Consider the following 23,893-nt stretch of genomic DNA (forward strand, 5'->3'; position numbering starts at 1 on the left):
TTTTAAAGATACTCACTTTTTGTCATATATATCATTTATATATATACATATATAAATATAAAGTATATTTATTTTTACCCTTTTGTCATTTGACTTTCAACTTTTATCTAAAATCATTTACTCTATAGATAGTTTCAATTTTTATGTAGTCCTATCTCTCAATATTTTACTTTAAGACTTGGCATTATGCTAAAGAAAATTTTCCTACCTCAAGTATATAAAAATACTTCTGGTATTTTCTTCTAATGGTTTTATTGTTTCAATTTCTATAATTAATTTTAATTCTCAGTACTCATTTTAATATATGAATATTACCCACTTAACTAATGAAGTGGGTAATAAGCTAACAAAAGATTATGAAACAGGTAAACTTCTGTGTTTAATAGTGATAATGTTAGTTTATTATAATAGTAATAGAGAACTAATAAATAATATTTGTTGAGACTTTGCTATCTGGTATGCATAATGTTTATACATTCTTTACAATAATGCTGAAGTTTAGATATTGGTATGTCTATTATCTCATAGCAGTGAAACACAGACTCAGAGAGCTAGATAACTTAACTAATAATGACTTATCTAATAGTGGGTGTTAGCTATCTATTGTCAAATAACAAATTACCCTAAGTTTGGCAACTTAGTACAACAAACACTTATCTCATTATTTCTATTGGTCAGGCCTTTGGGAGCTACTTAGCTGGGTAGTTCTTTCTCAGAGTTTCTTATGATGTTGTAATTCAGATGTTAGCCAGAGTAGAAATCTTATGAAGACTGGAGGATCTTCTTCCATGATGGTTTCCTCACTTGGCTATTGGCAAGAAGCCTCAGTTCCTTGTTGACTGCTGATTAGAGACTTAAGTTCCTCACCACTGAGGTCTCTCCATAGGGCTGCTTGAATGTTCTTATGACATGGACACTAGCTTCTTCCAAATCAGGTGATCAGAGAGAAAGAGAGAGAGAGAGAGAGAGAGAGAGAGAGAGAGAGAGAGAGAGACAGACATTGCAAGGAAGTAGCAGAAGTTTGTGACATTAAAAATTGCTTTGTGGCTATATATATTAGTGAGAGGAAAAAGGAAAGCCAAAAAACTGGGACATGAATTCTGTGCATGGCACTGCCTCAGGGAGCCTCTCGAATGTTCATGTGTTGTCAGGAAAACATAAACTATAAAAGTTCTAACTTTCACAACAATTCATACTTAGGTTGAAGACCATCAACATGAACTAGCATGAGAACTGGAGCAAGACAAAGTTAATAATTGCTGTAATTAATTTCTGTGTTCTATACAGCATTATAGGACTAAAATTATTAAATGTAAAAAGCATAAAGTGCTAAGAAAATTCCACAAGATTGTGTTACTGTTAGGAATAATTGTAGTGATATTAATAATGCCTCTAGAAGCCAACCTGGGAGCCATTTCTAGTTTTGTTGGTTTGTTTTAGGTTTTATATAGATTAGAGTGTCAAATCAGCCAATTTTGTATTATCCAAGTAATTGTTGCTTGCATGATAATGGGTAAATACCACTTCTGTTTTGGAAAATAATGAAGTATGCATTGTTCATTTTCACTTCAACTGTGTAGACTTAACCTCAAAAGGCAAAGCCTAGGACATGGTGTAGTGTTCTCAAAGAACACCTGACTGGGGAAAGATCTGGGTGTAGGTTCTCCTGCTGCTACCAAATAACTGCAAGAATCTTAGGCAGTTCATACGATCTCTCTGAACCTAAGTTCTTCATTTTTTTTTTCTACCATATGATTTCACTTACTTGTGGAATATAAAAACAAAGCAAAACAGAATGAGCAAAACAGCAGTAGACTATAGATACTGAGAAGCAACTGGTGGTTGCCGTGTGGGAGGGGTTTGGGTGGGTGGTTAGGGAAAGTGAGGGGGATAAAAGGGCACAAAAGTTCTCAGTCATAATATAAGTTGGTCACAGGGATATTAGCACAGCATGGAGAATATAGCCAATGATTCTGCATCTCTCCTTGCTGATAGACAGCAACCGTACTAGTAGGGTGAGGATACAGCAATATGGGTAACTGTTGAACTACTGTGCCACATGTCCGAAACCAATATAAAATTGCACATCAATGACATCCTAAGAAAACAAAAAAAGAATTATTCAGAAAAAAACAAAGAATGTCTTGTGAACAAGCCTGGATCTCTGGCCCTCCTCAGTGTGTCTGAGGGAAGTGAGGGCTGTCATTTCAGAATCATAGCTTATACTCTGGCATTTGAGTTGAGGCATGAGTTTCCAAGTCTGAGACTTCATATTGGGCAAACTCTAGGTCCTGAGTAGGCTCCAAGTCCTCAGGGTGGTCAGAGCCACCAGCAGCTGGTAAGAGGCTGTGCTGAGGGTGGCCCCCACCCGTGAGCCACCACAGGCACCCACCACAAGACATTGCCAGTGCTGAAGACTTCAGGGCCACCGCCAGCCACATAAGTGAAAAGCCTTGGACCCAGGTCGTGAGCAGGACTGAGTGGGAACCCACACTTGGCACCCGTGGATAGCTCAATGACCAGGATCAGCAGCCTCACTGCCACAGGCTCCAGACCCACAGGCACTCCCTTGCTCTGTGTGTCCAGGATGACCAAGATCCCCATAATCAGGATCCCGGTGCCCAGAACCTGATCCAGGAAGCCATTGTTCAGGGACAGATAGGGGCAGGGTAGGTGGCAAAGATGGAGGCTGTCTCGTTGAGACCTGTCATTGTCAGGTTCCCACTTGTACAGTTCTGTAGGGCATCATAGTAGAGAACATAGGTGGCTCCAGAGACACAGAAAGCAGACAACAGCTGCACCAATGAGTAAATGGGGAGCCTGGCCCAGGGAATGTGTCTCAGGGGACAAATGACCAGGGACAAGACTGGGTTCAGATGGGCCCCTCAAACATCACCCACGTAGATGGCAATCACAACCACCAGACAGCCAGCCAGAATCATGGTGAAGAAGTTGTTTTTGGTTTCTCCATTGGTGACAGCCTGGGCCACAGCCTCCTGGGTGAGGACCATGAGCACAAATACACCCAGAAACTCTGCCAGACACTGTGTTGGGGCAGGAGCCATTGGTTTTGGCCAGGGGCTGAGCGAGGGCCATGGTGAGCCACCCTGTGCTTCCTGCATCTGCATAGACACAATGCTGCTACACAGCTATTACGTTTACCAGTTTAATAAAGGATATATCACGAAGGATACAGTTAACAGCCAGATGAAGAGTCATGTAGGGCAAGGTCCCAAATAAAAGATCTTCTATGTTTCTGGAGCTTGGGGCATGGCTCAGTGGCATGTGGAAGCTTTCTGATTTTCCAAGTGTGGAAGCTCTCTCCACAGAGAAGCAGGATGCAAAAAGCGTTAAGTTTTTCATTTTTAGTATACAAAATTGAGTGAGAAACTCACAACTTGCCATGTCTGGCTCCCACTAGGAATTAGTCATACGAAAACAGAATTGTGTTTATATTTTTTCTCATTACCATTCTAAGAACTAACGTAATACTCATAATAGGATCTCAGTATTGTTTATTGAATTAGTATCTAAATGTTTGTGTGAATTCTTGAATGAATATATCCAGCAGAAAATTTGGCCAGGGTACTTCAAGCTTAAAGTTTTAGCATTGTAAAATTTTAATTAAATCACATAATTTAATTCCAAATTGGTTACTACCAATTTGGAATTTCTGAGTATTAAAACAGAGGTTTATGCCTGCAATTGAATAAAGTGCTTGAAAATGATAGAGCAACATTTAAAAGTCAATTTATATCCTATAAAAAGTCAATTATATTCCTATAGTTTTGTCTTTCTATGGTTCTTGATTGGCTTTAGTTCTGTTGTTCTAGATAAGTTTTGTAGTAGCTTTCATTTTATTACTGTCCTCTTATTGTTACCCTTTGCTGTGGTAAAACTACATGGTAATATTCTAGCTATACGTCTGTATCAGTTGATGTATTGATCATAGCCTTTAATAAAAACTGGCATCTCTACATAAAAAAATTTTGTCAAGAAGTTCCCTAAGTTTACATGCTAATTAGCCTGTATTTGTAAGGTGGTATGTGCTTGAATGTTTATGGAAGGGATTATAGAAAATGAAAAAGAAGTCAAGAAACTATTGTAAGATTGAGAGGATGCACATATGAATGAACGCACATATTCCCAAATTATCTTAATATGTAAAATGTATCAAAGACTTTATACATTAAAGTGTTTGATAACATAATACTCTTTGATTTCAAAGAGAAGATGAAAGAGAGCTTAATGCATTCACTTATTTAATCACACATTTATCAAATTACATATATGCCCCCAAATAGGATAACTGATTATAGGTCAATGGAGTCCATATTTTATCATGGTAAAAAAAATTGGGGGATGCTTTAGATGTAAGAAATAATTTTTTACTTACTTAACTTACTAATTTAGTAATATGTATTATTAAAAATACTTTACTTACTAATATTATTTTCAATTCTAATTTTATAAAATTTTGTTCAGATTCTTAACATATATTTTTTAAGTAAGCATGTTTCAAAGTTTTCGTAAGTGCATCTTCAGTTTTATTTAAGTTATTTTAGTTACAGCATATTTTAAATTCAGGTATGATACTGACTGTCACTTAAATCTCATTGAAACACACAAATACTGTTTGCTTAACAGTAGGAGAATTGTTTTTAACACTTCTCCCTAAAGTGTATATTTATAACCTCTATGATTTAACCACAATTTTTTGCTTTTTTAAGTGATCTTTGAAAGCCTTATTTACACTGGCATCTAATATAATTGTGAATAAAATTGCCAGGGAGAAACACTAAACTTGTATTAAATTTCTTTGCCTCCATTTTTAGCTATTCTATAAGAATGATCTATAATACAATTCAAAAACAATACTGATTTGAGTCATTTCAAGTTAATATATCTTTACCAAATACTACCCTGTTGTATAAAATAAAGTAATTGGGATTATGTCCCATAATATGGAGGCTCTCTTCTGAGAGGTGATATTGAGTAAGCAGTTTGCCTTATATTCTGAAATATGCTATACTTAGTCAATACCTTCTGTTTGTCTAGATGCTTGAAAAATACAGGTATCACCAAATATTGCCAGTCCTCAAAGAAAATATTGTATAGAAGGGGAGACAGACAGGTCATCAGACATTTTCAATACTGTACAATAATTGCTATTGAAGCAAGTTACTACAGACAGGTATAGAGTATACAGCAGAGGCACCTAACTCAAGCCAGGAGGACTTCTTGTAGGACATTATAGCTAAGATGGCACTGAAAGATGAGTAGCAATTAGCCAGGGGTAGATGTGGTAAGGCTATTACAGGAAGAAGAAGCATTGTTTTAAGCCTGGAGGTTAAAAAAAAATGTGTCACAGATTCATGGGTGTGCAGGTACTTCAGTATGGCTGGAGTGAAGATTGTAGGTGAGAGTGTGTGAACCTGTGAAAGGTGAAACGGAGGTAAGCTAGGACATGCCTGGATTACTATAAATCCCTTTTTAAATAGAAGTCTTTAATACATAATCTTTTGTAGATCATCCAAAAATCATTATTTTAAGACAGTTGTTTAAGAAATGCTCAATTAAAATATAAATAAAAATTCAAAAATAGTCACATCTTTATAAACAAAGGCCAGATCATTGGTTTCCCTTCCTATGTGTGTGAGCAAAAACTGATGGATGACCTTTCATTGTAGTCCTTAATATATAAGCTCAGTGAGAGTAACAATTTTGAGTTTAATTCATTTTGTGAAGCTTATGATTACTCTGAAATGTACACAGTAATAATCATCCCAACATTTGTTTTAATTCAGCCAAGATTGTTTATTTTACCTGAAATGACAGAAACTTCTGTTGGGATATTATTATAATTATTATTATGATTTATCAAAATAAATCATATGACAAGGCCCTGACTTTGTCATAGGATTTAAACCACACAAAATAGGTATGCCTTGAAATGGTCTCAAAATGGGATGTTCTACAGGTTTGTGTGGGAACCTTTCTATCTCCGCCGATCTAATTTGGGAATAAAAGCCTAATTGGATTAAAATAGAAATAGCAGATTTTTCTTGTGTGTGGATATACCTCAAGTAAATAGAGAATTGGTATTTGGTAAAGAAAATTTTATCAGCTATTAATAATTATTTGTTTTAACATAATGATTATACTATCTCTGGGATCAGGAAATTGCCAAAACTCCAGGTAACTAACTGCATAGGGAACAAGCTGTGTAAAAGTTCACTTCTGCTGTATGTAAGGTAAACTTATATATGAGAGCAAGCTGTTCACTACCAATTAAATCATGATTTGTTTGTGTTGAGCAAATAGTGACAACATTCTGACATAGTTCCATACTTTTTGTGTTTCTAAGTGTTTCCTATAAAATGTAATAACTCCAACTATGTCAGAAAACACTCAGAATTTCATGACTAGAGAAATAACTTTATAGTCTACTCTTGAGTACGTTTTTTTCCTAAGGAGATTTTGATTGCAATGTGTACAGAGTAAGTGAACTCAACAGAAAAGTAGGAGATAGCTTCTGCATGTTATATTTGTCCACCAGACAAGTCTGTAGAAAATCGATTTTGTGGGCACAAATGTCTGGTATTCCCATAAGCAGAACCTCTTACAATGTTCTTTTAATGAGTAGAAACAAAGTTATCATCATTTTAGACATTATATTAATACTGCATAAGAAAAAAATGAAGAACTGATGAAAGGTGATGCCAAGGGAAGAATGTACCTATTGGTTTTGAAATAGCTTTTGCTACCTATTTACAATCTACATTGTTCTTTATTCTACTGTCATACCATCTTGGCCTCACTTTTTGCAATATGTTTAAAGAAGTTGTGGTACTGTGAGTGAAGAGTATGGCCATTAGGATGTGGGATTTTACATAAGGATTTGAATCTTCAAATGCCACGCACATGCATGCACTTGGAATAAAGATAAAATGAACATTTAGAAAAAAAGGTTCTGAAATCATATCTACAATGTGGCATTCTGTTTTGCTTGTTTGAGCCATTGCTCAACAGGAGATCCTTTTCAGATGTCATCCAAAACATTTTATACCAAGGAAGACTACTTCTCTACAGAGTAAACTGTGCATCTGAGTTTTATTACTCAAGAAATACATTGAATGTGATTATGACTGCCATTTACTTTCATGATGTTTCATAATAAGGTATTTGGGTGAAACATTCTTTCAGTCATAGGTGAAGGTGAGGAGGATTGTTTGTTATGTAAATGAGTTGCTATTCTTTCTTTTTTCTTTTTTTATTGTAGCAAAAATATTTGTATTCTAACATAGCAACTCTTTTCCACTGTCTTTTTAACTCAGAGTAATATATGGTGTCCACACACTAGTGTGTGTTTAATATGTCACTTTCCTTTTTTTGTCTAATTATTTTTATTTTTTGAAGAACATTATGTTTACTATGCGCTCCCCTACCCCAAGTCCCCCCACAAACCCCATTACAGTAACTGTCCATCAGCATAGTAAGATTTTGTAGAATCACTACTTGTCTTATCTGTGTTGCAAAGCCCTCCCCTTTTCCCCACCCCCTCCATTAAACATGCTAATCATAATATCAACCCCTTTCTTCTACCCCATCCTTATCCCTCTCTACCCTCCCGTTCTCCTCAGTCACTTTCCCTTTGGTAACTGTTAGTCCATTCTTGGGTTCTGTGATTCTGCTGCTGTTTTGTTCCTTCAGTTTCTCTTTTGTTCTTACACTCCACAGATGAGTGAAATCATTTGGTGCTTGCTCCACTTGGCTCATTTCACTGAGCATAATGCCCTCTAGCTCCACCCATGTGGTTGCAAATGGTAGGATTTGTTTTCTTCTTATGGCTGAATAATATTCCATTGTGTATATGTACCACATCTTCTTCTTTATCCATTCATCTACTGATAGACACTTAGGTTGCTTCCATTTCTTGGCTGTTGTACATAGTGCTGCGATAAACACAGGGGTGCATCTGTCTTTTTCAAACTGGAGTGCTGCATCCTTAGGGTAAATTCCTAGAAGTGGAATTCCTGGGTCAAATGGTAAGTCTATTTTGAGCATTTTGAGGAACCTCCATATTGCTTTCCACAACGGTTGAACTAATTTACAATCCCACCAGCAGTGTAGGAGGGTTCCCCTTTCTTCACAACCATGCCAACATTTGTTGTTGTTTGTCTTTTGGATGGTGGCCATCCTTACTGGTGTGAGATGATATCTCATTGTGGTTTTAATTTGCATTTCTCTGATAACTAGCGATGTGGAGCATCTTTTCATGTGTCTTTTGGCCATCTGAATTTCTTCTATGGAGAACTGTCTGTTCAGCTCCTCTGCCCATTTTTTTAATTGGATTATTTGCTTTTTGTTTGTTGAGGAGCGTGAGCTCTTTATATATTTTGAATGTCAAGCCTTTATTGGATCTGTCATTTACGAAAATCTCTCCCATACTGTAGGGTACCTTTTTGTTCTATTGATGGTGTGGTTTGCTGTACAGAAGCTTTTCAGCTTGATAGAGTCCCACTTGTTCATTTTTGCTTTTATTTTCCTTGCCTGGGGAGATATGTTCATGAAGAAGTCGCTAATGTTCACACCCAAGAGATTTTTGCCTATGTTTTTTTCTAAGAGTTTTATGGTTTCATGACTTACATTCAGGTCTTTGATCCATTTTGAATTTACTTTTGTGTATGGGATTAGACAGTGATCCAGTTTCATTCTCTTACATGTAGCTGTCCACTTTTGCCAGCACCATCTGTTGAAGAGACTGTCATTTCCCCATTTTATGTCCATGGCTCCTTTATCAAATATTAATTGACCATATATGTTTGGGATAATGTCTGGAGTCTCTAATCTGTTCCACTGGTCTGTGGCTCTGTTCTTGTGCCAGTACCAAATTGTCTTCATTACTATGGATTTGTAGTAGAGCTTGAAGTTGGGGAGTGAGATCCCTCTTACTTTATTCTTCTTTGTCAGGATTGCTTTGGCTATTCGGGGTCTTTGGTGTTTTCATACGAATTTTTGAACTATTTGTTCCAGTTTGTTGAACAATGTTGCTGGTAATTTGATAGGGATTGCATAAAATCTGTATATTGCTTTGGGCAGGATGGCCATTTTGACGATATTAATTCTTCCTAGCCAAGAGCATGGGATGAGTTTCCATTTGTTAGTGTTGTCTTCAACTTCTCTTAAGAGTGTCTTACAGTTTTCAGGGTATAGGTCTTTCACTTCTTTGGTTAGGTTTATTCCTAGGTATTTTATTCTTTTTGATGCAATTGTGAATTGAGTTGTTTTCCTGATTTCTCTTTCTATTGGTCCATTGTTATTGTATAGGAAAGCCACAGATTTCTGTTTTAGTTTTGTATCCTGCAACTTTGCTGTATTCCAATATCGGTTCTAGTAGTTTTGGAGTGGCTTCTTTAGGATTTTTTATGTACAATATCATGTCATCTGCAAATAGTGACAGTTTAACTTCTTCTTTACCAATCTGGATTCCTTGTATTTCTTTGTTTTGTGTTATTGCCGTGGCAAGTCCTCCAGTACTATGTTAAATGACAGTGGGGTGAGTGGGCATCCCTGTCTTGTTCCCGATCTCAGAGGAAAATCTTTTAGCTTCTCGCTGTTCAGTATGATGTTGGCTGTGGGTTTATCGTATATGGCCTTTATTATGTTGAGGTAGTTGCCCTCTATACCCATTTTGCTGAGAGTTTTTATCATGAATGGATGTTGAATTTTGTCGAATGCTTTTTCAGCATCTATGGAGATGATCATGTGGTTTTTGTCTTTCTTTTTGTTGATGTGGTGGATGATGTTGATGGATATTCGAATGTTGTACCATCCTTGCATCACTGGGATGAATCCCACTTGGTTGTGGTGTATGATCTTTTTGATATATTTTTGAATTCAGTTTGCTAATATCTTATTGAGTATTTTTGCATCTACATTCATCAAGGATATTGGTCTGTAGTTTTCTTTTTTGGTGGGGTCTTTGCCTGGTTTTGGTATTAGGGTGATGTTGGCTTCATAGAATGAGTTTGGGAGTATTCCCTCCTCTCCTATTTTTTAGAAAACTTTAAGGAGAATGGGTATTATGTCTTCTCTGTATGTCTGATAAAATTCCGATGTAAATCCATCTGGCCTAGGGGTTTTTTCCTTGGGTAGTTTTTGATTACCGCTTCAATTTCTTTGCTGGTAATTGGTTTGTTTAGATTTTGTGTTTCTTCCTTGGTCAGTCTTGGAAGGTTGTATTTTTCTAGGAAGTTGTCCATTTCCTCTAGGTTTTCCAGCTTCTTAGCGTATAGGTTTTCATAGTAGTCTCTAATAATTCTTTGTATTTCTGTTGGGTCCATCGTGATGTTTCCTTTCTCATTTCTGATACTGTTGATGTGTGTTGACTGTCTTTTCCTCTTAATAAGTCTGGCTTGAGGCTTATCTATTTTGTTTATTTTCTCGAAGAACCAGCTCTTGGTTTCATTGTTTTTTTCTATTGTTTTATTCTTCTCAATTTTGTTTATTTCTTCTCTGATCTTTATTATGTCCCTCCTTCTGCTGACTTTAGGCCTCATTTGTTCTTCTTTTTCCACTTTTGGTTACTGTGACGTTAGACTATTCATTTGGGTTTGTTCTTCCTTCTTTAAATATGCCTGGATTGCTGTATACTTTCCTCTTAAGACTGCTTTCGCTGCGTCTCACAGAAGTTGGGGCTTTGTGTTGTTGTTGTCATTTATTTCCATATATTGCGGGGTCTCCATTTTAATTTGGTTGTTGATCCATTGACTATTTAGAATCATGTTGTTAAGCCTCCATGTGTTTGTGAGCCTTTTTACTTTCTTGATACAATGTATTTCTAGTTTTATACCTTTGTGGTCTGTAAAGTTGGTTGGTAGGATTTCAATCTTTTTGAGTTTACTGAGGCCCTTTTCATGGCCTAGTATGTGGTCTGTCCTAGAGAACATTCCATGTGCACTTGAGAAGAATGTGTATCCTGTTGCTTTTTGGTGTACAGTTCTATAGATGTCTGTTAGGCCCATCTGTTCTAGTGTGTTCTTCAGTGCCTCTGTGTCCTTACTTATTTTCTATGTGGTGGATCTGTCCTTTGGAGTGAATGGTGTGTTGAAGTCTCCTAAAATGAATGCATTGCAGTCTATTTCCTCCTTTAGTTCTGTTCGTATTTGTTTCACATATGCTGGTGCTCTTGTGTTGGGTGTATATATATTTACTATGGTTATATCCTGTTGTTGGACTAAGCCCTTTATCATCATGTAATGTCCTTCTTTATCTCTTGTTACTTTCTTTGTTTTGAAGTCTATTTTGTCTGATACTGCAACTCCTGCTTTTTTCTCCCTATTGTTTGCATGAAATATCTTTTTCCATCCCTTGACTTTTGGTCTGTGCATGTCTTTGGGATTGAGGTGAGTCTCTTGTAAGCAGCATATAGATGGGTCTTGTTTTTTTATCCATTCAGTGACTCTATGTCTTTTGATTGGTGCATTCAGTCCATTTACATTTAGGGTGATTATCGATAGGATGTACTTATTGCCATTTCAGGCTTTAGATTCGTGGTTACCAAAGGTTCCAGTTTACTTTCCTTACTATCTAAGAGTCTAACTTAACTCACTTAGTATGCTCTTACAAGCACAATCTAAAGGTTCTTTTCTATTTCTCCTCCTTTTTCTTCCTCCTTTATTCTTTATATATTAGGTATCAGATTCTATACTTTTCCTCTATCCCTTTATTGGCTTTGGGGATAGTCAATTTAATTTTGCATTTGCCTCGCAATCAGCTGCTCCACCCTCCCTATCATGATTTTCTTACCTCTGGTGACAGCTATCCAATCCTCGGAACACTTCCATCTGTAGCAGTCCCTCCAAAATAGACTGCAGAGATGGTTTGTGCGAGGTGAACTCTCTCAGCTTTTGCTTATCTGGAAATTGTTTAATCCCTCCTTCAAATTTAAATGATAATCTCACAGGATAAAGTAATCTTGGTTCCAGGCCCTTCTGCTTCATGGCTTTAAATACATCATGCCACTCCCTTCTGGCCTGTAAGGTTTCTGCTGAGAAGTCTGTTGTTAGTCTGATGGGCTTTCCTTCGTATGTGATCTTATTTCTGCCTCTGGCTGTTTTTAACAGTCTGTCCTTATCCTTGATCTTTCCCATTTTAATTACTATGTGTCTTGCTGTTGTCTTCCTTGCGTGTCATGTGTAGGGGGATATGTGGATCTGCATGGCCTGACAGACTATGTCCTTTCCCAGATTGGGGAAGTTTTCAGCAACTACCTCCTCCGAGACACTTTCTATCCCTTTCTCTCTTCTTCTTCTGGTATCCCTGTAATGCGAATATTGTTCCGCTTGGATTGGTCACACAGTTCTGTCAAAATTCTTTCATTTTTAGACATCCTTTTTTCTCTCTGTGCCTCGCCTTCTTTGTATTCCTCTTCTCTGGTTTCTATTTCTATTATTGTCTCCACTGTATCCAACCTGCTTTTAATACCCTCCATTGTGTTCTTTAATGATCGGATCTCTGACCTGAATTCATTCCTGAGTTCTTGGATGTCTTTCCGTACCTCCATTAGAATGTTGATGATTTTTATTTTGAACTCCCTTTCAGGAAGAGTCACGAGGTCCATATCATTTAAATCTTTCTTGGGAGTTGTATTAACAATTTTACTCTGGATAATGTTCCTTTGGTGTTTCATGTTTGTATATGGTGCCCTCTAGTGTCCAGAAACTCTATTCTGGAGCTGCTGAGCCCCTGAAGCACTGTCAGGGGTAGCAGGGGAGTGGTACTGGGGGTAGGAAAGAGCTGTTCTCTGCCTTCTCACTCCTTTGCCTGTCTCTACTGCCTGAGCCAGAGGACTGCACACACAGGTATAAGTTTTTGTCCCAGAGCAGCCAGATATGGATTCCTGCTTTCCACAAGCAAGTGGGATCCCAGTCTCCCCAGGAACTCTGCCTGTATTAACTTTCCAACCTGGTAGTCTTGTGAGTCTTATGAAAGCACCATGAAATGTAGGTTTGTGCTCCCAGCGCAGATTTCCAGAGCTAGGTATTCAGCAGTCCCAAGCCTTCCACTCCCTCCCTGCTCCATTTGTCTTCCTCCTGCCAGTGAGCTGGGGTGGGGAAGGGGCTCGGGTTCCGCGGAGCTGCAGCTCTGGTGCGTTAGCCCTTGCGCTGAGGTCTGCTCTTTTCTCCAGGTGTGTGCAGTCTGATGTGTCTTCTTTCCTGTTGCTCTCTGAGGATTAGTTGCACCAATTAAATTTTCTAATTGTATCCAGTTTTAGGAGGAAGCCTCTGTCTCTCCTCTCACGCCGCCATCTTTATTCGGGTTGCTATTCTTGAAGGTTTCTCAGTTACTTCCTTAAAGTAGTTTACTTATGTGTATTAAAGATCTGTCTTTTCTGCATCCAAACTCAGACTTGTTTTTTTGTCCTTTATAACATTTTTTCCCTAATGTGTTACCTGTGGATCTGACATATATCAAGAGGCCCATGACTTTTCTTGGCTTTGGAGAACAAAAAAGCAATGAAATAATTTCGTTCATATTCCTTTCAGAACATAAATTATATTTTCACAAGCTTTTGTACTTGAAGTTCACATATATATTTCTAAGTGAGTTCATGTCAACTAATAATCATTTAATAAGACACAGTATATGCTGTCTCTTGGGTAATATGACTTTATGTAACTTGCAGATTGTTTACATTTGTTAAATATTTTATTGTTTGTTTTTACTTTTCTGTTATATTCCCAATTTACAAACATTGTGTTAAAAATAGGTTCATTGAAATATAAAAATATTGATGACAATTTCGAATAATTCAGAATAATATTATAAGTATAACTAGTAAATATTCTGGAGTAATATAGAATGTATATCAGTATATTGTGGGAAAAGTAAATATGGAGGTGTGACAATTTTATATAAATGCTTTAAAAGGTACAAATAGACAAAAATCCCAATGATGAATACCAACAGTCTTTTCTTCTCCTTGTTCCTAGTATTGTCTTTTCTCAAACTTTGTCAAATAATCAAAGGAAGCTATTGAAGCTTTTTTGTTATTTTTAATGCTTTGTTGTACAAAACTTGGTGACTTTTGTTGCCAAGGGTGAAAAGATCAAGTCTACAAAGGCTTCATTTAGAGTTGTACTCCTCAAAGCAAAAACAGATACAGGTAATACACAGGATTGCTTTAAAACTAGTAAATCAACTTTAAAGTTAGTGACAAATATGCTTAGAGAGAAAGTAGAAGAAACTATTGATAAAATGCCTTTATCAAACCACATTGTTTGATTTTTGATTATATTAACAAATAAGTTGTGGAAAAATAGATAGCTAATGTATGTGCTAGCATATAATTAAATTTTAAGTCAAAAGGGCTAAGTCCGCTCTTGGCATTTATGCTGAGAATATCTGAGGGAGAAGTGCTTAATGACTTTTTGTTCTGCTCATCACTACAAACCCATTGTCTTCAGCGGAGATTTATGTTTGTTTGCTTTTGATAATTATTTTCTGAGCTATGATATTGACTGGGAAAGTATCATTGTTACCACATAGAGAACCAGTCCTGGCCACAACAAGGTAGGTTTTGTTATATGTGAATCAAAATGGTTTTTCTTAAAAGCCAATTCATAAACTACATTGGCAAGTATGCAAAACAGGTGGCAGAAAAAATACTTATAAAACCTATAAGGACTTCCTATGATTTTAAGTAGCATCATCAAGTTATATATATCACTTCTTAAATAGCCTTAACTTATTAATTTAAAATCAACACAATTTTTGGTTGACATATGAAAGCAGGATTTCCTTAGAATACAAGCCTTGGTGCAAACGGCTCATGATCATTTAGAATGTAACCTACCCAACATTTGATGTGTTCTTTCATTTTGGGAACAAGGGATTGATGCTACATTTTTAATGTGTCAAAGGATGGATTAAGAATCCATTCTTCTCAATATTTCAAGTTGAAATTTAGCTTTTGAGGTTTGAAAAATTGTTGACTTAGCATCTGACGCATATTGAAGATGATCTTCAGTGAGAAGCTTCATAACCTTAAGCCTAATAGTTATTATAAATTATCCAGAACTATCCAACAGACCCACCTCTAACTTGCTACTAACCCCAAAAGATCTATAATTGTGTATCATGGTTCTCTGATCAGTTAAACAAAAGAAAATGTTTCCTTGATAAAAGATACCTTTATGAAAGATTGCAAGTACTAACATTCTTCCAACTGAAACTGGTGTTCCACACATTTGTTGAGCCCTCATCAAATTGATAAATTACATCTAGCAGAAGTCAACAGTTTGAGAAATAATCTTAGAATCCTACAATATGAGAAAAACAGTAGAAGAGAAGATTCAGATCAGAATTTGAATTTAGGGAAACAAATATGAAAGTAGTAGGGAAAAAGAAGTATTTCTATCCTGAAGATGTTTTCCTAATTTTCAGTAAGAGAGAATTAAATCCTGCATTAGTATCTCCTCCTCTCTTATTTAGTTTTTCTTTTTCTACTATAAAGTTCTTACCTAATAGTGATGTTTTAGAGAATTTGTAGCACTGTGAATTTGATTGGATTGGGCACATTTTAGCTGCTTTCCATTTTTTTAAAATTTAAGAATGTGTAAAGTCAGTGTATACAATAAAAATATCAGTAGACAAATTCCCCCTGTACAAATATAGTTTTAGAAAATTGTACCTTATTTGTATCTTTAATGGATATAAGCTTTATTTGTTTAATTCAGATAAAAATAGCTCTGTTGTTTCATTTGTCATGAAAATGATGTATGCTAATTGTAGAAAATTCAGCCACTGCAAAAAAATGTATAGACCAAAGAAAAATCACTTAAGTGTTTTAGTATTATATATGCATATAACAATATATGTTTATATTTATATGCATATATAAACATGATCATATGCTACATGTTTTACTGTTATGAAATTTGATATAGGGAAATTAAAGAATATTCAATATGGCTGACAATGAGTGGGATAGATAAATTGTATGAAATTGAATGTTGGGGTGCCACAGAGCCTTTTGTGGTCCTGTGTGTGGCATGAGGATACCTCAGTGAGGGTAACATCTCTCAGAGGAAGCCCAAATGTGATTTGCTGCTTTTCCCCCTGTCTCATGGGGGTAGCACATTGCTTGCAGAAATTGATATTGAAAGGATATTTTTCCTTATTCACAGGCACACCATTTCCCTTTCTGTAGCACTGATAGGCTTTACTTGTACCAGACTAGCAAGAGCTCTAATAACAACAGAAACTAACAAATATTTGAGTGCATCCTGTCTTCTAGGTTCCTTTATGCTCACTTTGGAGATGAGAAAACTGAGACTTTATAGGTTAAAAGCAGCCTGTGTTCTAAATAAGTCTGCTAAATAGTCAATGACAGCAACAATGCTATCTACTCAGGTATGCTTTAAACTTGGTGACGCCAATTGTGACTTAATCACTGTAGGATGGGGCTCGGGTATTGTCAGGTCTTTGAAGGCTCCAAGTGATTCTTATAGTTAACCGGATTGGAAATCACTGACATTGATAATGATCAAAGTAATGTCATGTTTTTCAAAATTTTAATAACTATTCATTGAAGTCCACAAACCAACATTATTTGGTTTAACTGTCTTTTTTTTTTGTTATTATTTAATATTTTTAAATATTTATTTTGCCTTTTATATTAACCAGGTAATAGGACTGAGCCACATTAGGCTTTAAGTTCTCTTTAAGATCTGCAGTTTAGAAAATAGTATGTGTGATGCTTAGAAATAAAAAAACTGTTTAAATCAAATAAACCAGCTTTATGGACTAAGTGATTTTTTTTTTTTAATCTTACTAAGGAAGTAAATAGGGTAAACCTACCCTGGCTGGCCATACCAACATTTAGTCTTATCTGATGTGAAACCTCTTGGAGAGTAATTCCTGAAAATAGGGCTTATAAATTCAATGGAGTAGAAATAAAAGAAGAGGAAGAAAGAGACAAAGAAAATATGAAGTAAAACTATATCTCAGAACTACTTTGTAGTTCATTACCTCTTCTTGTTCCAATTACCTTTTCATAATTCATTTAAGGAAGTTGTAAACTCTTTTAGAGAATATATTTTCAGGATTAAAATACATTTTTAAAATTTACTACATATGTGCTGATTCATTCTGAAATTATGGTATCAGGGTTTAAATATTTCTTTTTTAATTTACCACATGTGAAATGTGCTGATTCATTCTGACAACATAGACAATTTGTGAAACATTGTCAACATGAGACTTTAAGGTAGAAACTGTATTTTCAGGGTAAGGCAAGAAAAAGGATATACATTTCTAGAAAGTTGCAGCCCCAAACTGGGAAAACCAGAATTTCTAGAGATAGAACTTAATGGAAGATTTTCAGATGACATATATTCAGTTGATTATTTTCTCCCTTTGTGTTAAAACCACAAAGTTAGATTTAATTTTGGATCACAGCACTTATGATTAAAGAGATTAGTCTCTACTCCTTTTCACATAACTTTTTGTTTAGTAGCAAAAATGGAGTATGATGATAAATCATGGAAAAGATGTAGCTTCTTGGTATAGATCTTACAGACATATTTCAAATTTGTAAATGTTATCTCTCACTGCTTCAGTAAACTCTGAGACAAGAAAAACTCTATGTTCTCATAACCCAGGATGAGTTATTATAGCTTCTTCCACTTAGGAAACAGAGGGAGAGAGAAAGACCTTCTACATTATTAAATACATAATTTCACTGGTAGATATCCAAACTTTGTGCTTAATTTTAAAGGTATGATGATGTGGGGCAAGCTGACTGATTTTTCCGTAAAGAATTTATAGTCCTTTGAAAGATTTTAGGTCCTAAGTTACAAATCATTTCCATGTTCCTTGCTTGGAATCTTGTAAACAAGTTTTCAACTCCGACCAAAACAAATGTACTGAGCTTCTCCAGTATAAAGTCCCTGGTGGCACTAAATATTGGTCACCATTTTCTTGGCATGTAAAGTCTTCCCAGATAATTCTCAAGAGTATGCAAAGTAATTTACAGTATTTGCATTTCTCTGTCTCTCCATTTTCCACAGAACTGCACAGAATCCTTTGGTTCTTGTCTTAATTTTGTCCTAGTCCTTAACTGTCATGACATGACATGTGAAACATGACCAAGTGAATCAAAGGCTGGGCTTAGAAATTACAGGTTTGGTTTTGGCACTATCACTTATTAACTTGTAAATTATAAAACTGGGCAAATAATTAAATTTGTATGAGCCTCTGTTTAATAACTGGTGAAATGAGATAATGTCTGTGCACATGGTTATAGAGGAGATCAAGGCAGAGAGAAGAGATGATGAATATGAAATGGCTTTAAAATTTTAGGTGGTATAAACACATATATATTATTATTTCAAGATAAATGGCATCTTCTGCAAGATAAATTGAAAAGCCCATTTAACTCAAGGCTGTACTTGAAATTTTATATAGATATTTTTATCCTATTTGCATTAACTGCCTTTCACCATTATGCACCCAACATGGTCTTTGACTTTTTAAAAATGCTTATTCCCTTTACAGTAATCTACTTCATACCAATAAGTCCAAAAAGTATTTATTAACTTAATGGAACTTTTGAATAAAGGAATTACTTAAGTAAAAAATGCAGGCTCAGTAATAATAACTGATAGTATAAATAATTGGGTGCTCTATGTTGTCATCTGGCTTTTATTAACTTACCCTTGCTGGTGCCAGTAGTTGGAGGGCTCAACTCCCTGGAAAAATATTTCAAGCAAAAACTAATATTTGAAAAAAATGAATTTCTTACACTGATACTCATAAATTTTCTAAAATGCAAATCTGATTATGTTACCCCTGCACCTGGAAACATCTCCTTTGTGCTCAACGTAAACCCGAATCCTCAGGTATTACATTGTCCACAGGTATTTAACCACAAACTACTTTGTCCATCTTATTTTTGTTCTCTCCTTACTCTACATCTTACACTTCAGCCTCACCCATTTTTTTTTTTTTTGCCATTTCTCCTAAACACACCATATACTTCTATGCCTCAGAATACATGATGGTTCCTCTACCTAAAATACCATAATCTCCCCTTACTATCTCATGGAAGTCTAGTAATTTTTAAAACCCAAGTTCACATATCACTTCTGTGAAGCCTTCTCTAGTTCTCCTGGAAAAAGTTAAACACCATTTCAGTATGCTCCCAGAACACATTTTTCTAGAAGTTCCAATACTTTACCAAATGATGATTTTTGTGTGTGTCTATTTACCCCAAAAGATTTTAGCAGAGGCCCTATCTTGCTCTCTTTTTGTCTGCCTTTGTCACATATCAAGCTCTGAATAAATATTTGTTGAATGAATAAATGAATGATTCAATAAGGCTTTGAGTTATTTCATACTTTGTCAGTGCATACTACATGAAGGAAAAAAAAACCCCAAAGTTTTGGAAAGCTATCACCATTGAATAAACTATTTATTAAGTTGGGTAAAAGAACTTTTTAATATTTTGTCAATAAAAACCAGATAATAGTACATTGATAACTACAGATTCCAGGCACCATCAGAAAATGCATGGCTCAGCAAGATTAAATATTTAAGTTCTTTGAGAAGAATCATAGAATCATGTGGTAAAATTGATCTTAAAGCTAATCTAGTTCAACTCCCACTTTTTGAATAACCACCTCCAGTCTTTTATATTCATTAATCTCTCTGTGAACAATTCTGATGTTAAGTTCTTAGGTATTTTGAGTTGAAATCTATATTTAGTATTACCAAACCATTATTTTAGGATATTCCTTGAGACCATGCAGAGTAAATGTAACATGAAGTTTTCAAACATCTGAAACCTTTCTACTCTATTCCTCCAGTCCCTTAAGTAACCTGTAATACTCTTGATTCTTTCAGCTCTTCCTTATCTTTCAATCAGTCTATAATTCTAGTCTTGCACCCTTCCTTGGCCCCTTTCTTAGAATGTTATAGTGATTCTGTGTCATTCTGTATTACAATATCGATCATGTCATCTGACCATTACTGAAGAGAGTGGGACTGTTATCTCCCTCATTCTAGAAATTGTTATTCTGTTAGCACAGTTTAAGATTTAATCTGATTTTTTAAATGTCCTTATCACATGGTTGACTCATACTGACCTTACTGGAGATAATTATCTCTTTCTCTCCAAGGATATAGTAACAGGTCACTGAGATATTATTTGATAATTATGTCAGAGAAGAAGCCAGTAATCTTCAGTAGAGCAGGAGAAAGCAAAAAAAGATAAAAGAAACATAAACCAAAGGGTGAAAATTGTACAAATTAAATATAAACATGATACAATGACCAATAGTTGTTTAAAATATTGTTAAAATATAAACCTTTAGATTTTGCCTCTTTCATTATTGCAGCCAGGTTAAGGAAATATTGATAGTAATATAGCTTTTGGAACTGCATTATCAATTCCAGTATTTTTAGCATTTCTTTTGACTATAAGAGCAAAGTTAATAGTTTATTAAAAACATCTGTTTTTATGAACTTTGTGATTTCTCTAAAGTTGGATGCACTCTTTATATTTGGAGATGAACTTGTTTCAGGAAAATATACCTTTGATTTTATAATAAAAATTCAAGGATGAATATGATCTAACAAACAAAAAATATGTATTAAAACTTCTAGGCATGAGTTTAGTCCCTTGAACAGGTACAGTATGTTATTTTTGTTCCTTACCTTTTTGAATACTTAATAATTTACTGAGTAAGTATGTGCATTGTATTTACTGATGTGACTGGTTGTGTTTCTGCTTACTCACTTGTGATTTTTACAGCTTTCCATATAGATTGTAAACCCTGGGCTGCCAGGTCAGTTTTCTTCTTGTGTTGTATTTGCTCTTCCAGTGTTCCATGATATCCTTATGCTCACAAGGAGCAAACTTTGTTATTGAAGGGTGTTAACTGGGTTTGTGAGAACCTTCAGAATGTAAGCTATGTAGTACTTGTCTTACTCTTAACAAATGCATTTTGGATGAGTATGTACTGTCCCGCTTTAAAACACACAAGACGTTTCCTTGCAGGTCATGGAGCCTGTGACATTTATCATCACATGTAGCTTTCAGATTGCAAGTTTAACCCTGCAAAGCAGCTTATTTCTTTTTATACATGGGAATATAACTTGGTAAATGTGTGACTTTGTAGGTAGCAGTGACACCTGTGTGAAACTTCATTCTTTTTGCATAGAGCTACTTTTTCTATAGTTAAGATAACTGAGTTAATTATTTAATGGTACTTTTCAACTCATTTGTGCTGTTGAGAAATTAAAATAGAATTTTGTGTATTTAAATGACAATAAATTGTTTTCACTTGGATAATTTATTTTTATAAAATCACTCAAAGCAAGATTTAAAGACAAAGCCACTTACGGGTACAGCTATGTGATTTTTTACTAATCTCCTATCGATTACTGCTTAAACCCCCGTCTTCACCCGAGATAAAGTCATTCAATATGTTCATACCTCTACTTAAAGCCTACTAACTATGGAGCTCAGCTCCAGTTGTTCTTTAGAACATTTCAGTTTCAGGTATTGTGAGAGGATTTTAATTTTAAACTACCAAGTATATCTCTGTTTTGAGAGTCCTATTTACTAGTTATAATTGTTGACTTTGGATTCAGATTGAAGTAGGTTCAACAACCACTCTTTGCCATTTGTTATAACATGGATGGACTTAGAGGGAATCATGCTAAGTGAAATAAGTCAGGCAGAAAAAGACAAACACCATATGATTCCACTTATATGTGCAATCTAAAAAATAAAACAAATGAACAAACAAAACAGAAATAGACTCATAAACACGGAGAACAAACGTGTTTGCCATAGGGAAGGGGGGCAAGGATAAAATAGGTAAAGGTAATAAAGAGATACAAAATAAAGTTTTATAGTTCTAGGTCTTCTATTTAGGTCATGGATCCATTTTGAGTTTATTTTTGTGTATGGTGTTGGTTAAGGGTCCAATTTCATTCTTTTGTGTATAAATATTGTTTTCCTACCACCATTTGTTGAAAAGCTTCTTTTCCCCATTGAAATCTTGGCACCCTTAATGAAAATCACTTGACCACAAATTGGAGGAATTATTTATTGACTCTCTGGTCTGTTTCATCATTCTACATATCTATCTTTATGCCATTACCACAGTGATTTAAATATAGTAGCTTTTTAATAAGTTTTTTTGAAATCAAGATATATGAGTCCTCCACCTTTGTTCTTCCCCAGGATTATTTTGAACTTTAGGGTGGGCTTTTCTATTTCTGCAAAAAAATCTTAGGGATCTGGGTAAGGATTGGATTAAGTATGTAAATTATTTGGGGGGTATTAACATCTTAACAATATTAAGTCTTCCAACATTTATTATATATGGAATTCTTTCATTTATTTATGTTTAATTTCTTTCTGAAATATTTTATAGTTTTCATTGTACAGATCTTTTACCTCCTTGGTATTTACCTCCTAAGTATTTTATTCATTTTTATGTTGTTGTAAATGAAATTGTCATCTTAATTTTCATTTGAGATTATTCTTTGTTAGTGATTAAAAGTGAAACTAATTTTTGTGTGTTGACTTTGTATCTTGCTACTTGGTTGAACTTATTAGTTTTAGCAGTTTTTTTTGTGGAATCTTTTAGGTATTCTACATATAATACCATAACATTGGTGGACAGGGATAATTTTACCTCTTCCTTTCCAATTTGTATATCTTTATTAATTTTTCCCACCTAATTGCTCTAGCTAGGCCTTCCAGTACTATGTTGAATACAAGTAGTGAAAGTAGGCATTCTTGCATAGTTTGGATCTTAATGGAAAACTTTTAGTCTTTCACTATTAAGTGGGATGTTCACTGGGGGTTTAACATGTATGGCTTTTATATGTTGAAGTAGTTTCCTTCTATTCCTAGTTTGTTTGTTTTGGGGTTATTTTTTAGTCATGAATGAGTGTTGGATTTTATTGATTACTTTTTCTGCATCAACTAATATGATCATGCATTTTTTCCCACATCATTCTGTTAATGCAGTATATCAGTTGATTTTCATATGTTGAACCATCCTTGCATTCCAGGAATGTATCTCACTTGGTCATCATGTACAATCCTTTTATTATTCTGCTGAATTAATTTGCTAGTGCTTTGTTAAGGATTTGTTCATAAGAGATATTGGTCTGTAGTTTCCTTTTTTTGTAATATTGTTTGGCTTTGATATTGGTAATGCTGGCCTTTTAGAATGAGTTAAGGAGTATCCCCTTCTCAATCTTTTTGGAAAAGTTTAAGAAGGATTGGTTTTGGTGCATTAAATGGTAGATTTCAACAGTGAAACTGTCATATTCAGGAATTTTTGTATGTTAGGAGATTTTTGATTATTGATTCAATTTCATTAGTAGTTATAGGTCTATTCATATTCTTTTCCTCCATGGTCTTAGTAGGTTTTGTTTCTAGAAATGTGTCCATTTAGTCTAAGTTTTCAGTTTGTTGATACACAATTGCTCATAGTACTTTGTTATAATCCTTTTTATTTCTGTAGAATAAGTAACAGTATTTGCACTTTCATATCTGATTTTAATAATTTTAGGCTTCTTGCTCTTTTTCTTAGTCCATCTATCTAAAGATTTGTTAATTTTGTTAAGTTTGTGAAGAACCAACTTTTGGTTTTGTTGATTTTCTCTATTATTTTTCTACTCTCTATTTCACTTATCACTGCTCTAATCTTAATTATTTCCTTTCTTCTGCTAACTTTAGGTTTAATTTATTAGATTCTAATTCTTTAAATTGTAAAGTTAGGTTTTTAATTTGAGATCTTTATTATTTTTTTAGAATAGGCACTTATAGTTTTAAATTCCTCTCTTAGATTTTTGCTAA

General features: G+C 34.9%; 1 protein-coding gene and 1 pseudogene across 24 annotated transcripts in view; one reads left to right on the forward strand and one right to left on the reverse strand.

The window, feature by feature from the left end:
- ZBTB20 (zinc finger and BTB domain containing 20) overlaps window positions 1-23,893 on the forward strand; it is an 832,086-nt gene that overhangs the window by 92,937 nt on the left and 715,256 nt on the right. The gene's annotated exons all lie outside the window — the stretch shown is intronic.
- LOC140848394 (aquaporin-10 pseudogene) lies at window positions 298-22,462 on the reverse strand (annotated as a pseudogene).

The sequence above is a fragment of the Manis javanica genome, chromosome 3, assembly GCF_040802235.1.
Source record: "Manis javanica isolate MJ-LG chromosome 3, MJ_LKY, whole genome shotgun sequence".
In the NCBI taxonomy this organism is placed as follows: Eukaryota; Metazoa; Chordata; class Mammalia; order Pholidota; family Manidae; genus Manis; species Manis javanica.